Source organism: Rhagoletis pomonella, unplaced genomic scaffold (assembly GCF_013731165.1).
Source record: "Rhagoletis pomonella isolate Grant_MI unplaced genomic scaffold, Rhpom_1.0 Rhpom_scaffold_00001, whole genome shotgun sequence".
Taxonomy (NCBI): domain Eukaryota; kingdom Metazoa; phylum Arthropoda; class Insecta; order Diptera; family Tephritidae; genus Rhagoletis; species Rhagoletis pomonella.
In genome coordinates, this window is record NW_023458555.1 from 34,974,219 (window position 1) to 34,976,511 (window position 2,293).

The window sequence follows — 2,293 nt, forward strand, 5'->3', positions numbered from 1 at the left end:
ATGAGTTTAGTATGCTGCAATATCCAGAGCTCAGTTAGGCTATAGTGGTGCGAGTCTCCCGAGGCAGACAAAGCTCTGTCCCATTCACTTCGGGTGGTTGTGTACCCAAAACGGCATTCGTTGGTTAGCCATCGCCGTGGGCGATTGCTTAGATGTGGTAACTATTACCCAATAGGAGGAAAACATATTAATATAATTTGATGTGTTCAAGGTGACCAAATGATCGATTGCCTCACCTAATCTTTAAAGCACTTCTGTTAAACTCAGTGTTCGGAAAAAGTTCACAGGATCTTTAGTGGGTAGGCAGTCAATGTGTTCGTACTATAGCCACATTTTACCCAGACTCCTTCCTTGTTTCCTGGTTCTCATGCGACTAAAAGATGCAATGATGTCTAATGCCCGAATCAAAAAAGTGGCAGAGATATTTTGAGCAAATGTCTAGTTTGTGATCCTTCGCTGTGTGGGGCTCTTCAAGTATGCTTATGCCGTTTTTTTTCTCCTTTAAGACATTCATTAGAAATTGAAATCTCTTTAAAATTTGTACACCCAACCATTTTGGCTTGTTGTTTAGTGCTGGCAGTGTAGTTTTTCATTACCTTTTTTTCATTTCTCAGCTCGTCTTTGATTATATTTAAAGATAGGTCTCGGACTCAATTGGGAGTAGCCTGCTTGCTTGACAAAGAAGTTAATTTTGTACTCGAAAGTTAGCGATACTGTTAGTTCGAAAGATCAAAGAGCTGGAAGCGCCGCCTACCTATCGCTGAGAATAATGACTCTTTTATTGTGCACACAGATTGTTGCCGTAGAACTCCGCCTCAAAAATGTTGAGAACCTTCCTTACAAGTTGTGTTTACCATTTACATATGTCCCATCTGAGGCAATCGTAAATTCCCTTAAAGAACTGAACGTCGGAATTGACTTTGTCGGGTCTATTTACGCCCATCTTTGCAACAGAAACGATGCGGCAGCAGCGCTTCCGTCTATATCGCTACTAGATTGCATTGTTGTCGTCAACGACCTGCTGGAAACTTTGGAGAAAAATTGCTGCCGGTTGACTTCCAATGTTGATGACATAGAACTGATAGTCCGTGGGAGGTTCTTAGACACCCCGTACGTGCTTACATAGAGATACGCGGCCTTGCTACAAAGCTGCCCACCTACTTGCGGCTAAGTCATAAACCCTATCCCAACTTTTCAACCTAACTCAATTGACAAATTTCCTTAATGCTCTTTGAATGGCTTCCCTTTAGGCATATCGAGAAAGCGATAAGGAAGTCACCGAAAGCCTTTTATTGTTGTAGATAAGGCATAGTTCATTGACAAGCGTAAATTCCTCTCGCCAAGGGTAGTTTAGTGGCTCTACGATACCGTAATATACCAATTTGGTTTTATAGTCTTGTGTATTGAAACGCACTCCAGAAGTTCACTATCGTTGAACAGCACTTCGGAGCACCCCCACTCGCGTGCAGGCAAAACTGTCATTTCGCTCCCCTCAACCATGCCAAGAGGCTTGGGCTTTATGTTGTATCCAAGCTCTGGGCAAATTTTGGGTCCGATTAGATCATTCACCATCCACATACCGTCTAGGAAGTATTGGGTAGAGTTAGGTATCTCCAAGCATGGCCCTGTGAACTTATTCACGGAAGGAAAGTTAGCCAAATGAATCTTCTTTGAGGAACTCTCCACCAAATTCCAAGTAAGACAGGACACTATTGAGGAACATGTGGTCTACTGCTGGACAGATAGGTTCTCAGCTAGCTCAGCCTTCTCTGGGCGAAAACCTTGAAATCTTAGGAGGCTAGCTCATTGCGGCCACGTGTTTACCTGCGTCGGAGAAGGTAGCTGTTAAAACTGAACAAGATACATATCACTTTATTGGTAATAGTTCTAACTGGACATTGTCTTATTGAAATTTATGTCGTAAGGCTCAACAACACCTTAAGTCCATACTGCAGCAGTTGTATGAAGGATAATTTGGTGGATTCACTTCAACATACTGTTACGATTATCCTCGAAACCTTGAGGGATTTCCCAAATAGACTCGGGCTCGTATCGCTGGATTGTTAAATAAATGCTAACGATGACCAAATTGTAGTACAATTAACTTTATTGTACAAAAAACAATTTACAATACTTGCTAATACAGTAAAAACACTTGACAATACTTGTTAAAGCAATAACAACGCTTTACTACTTGTTAACACAATTAAACTTATAGCTTCCTTATTCGCAACTCAATTCTCCGATCACTTTACTTGTAGCTTGCTGACTTGTAACTAACTCACCTCGTGGT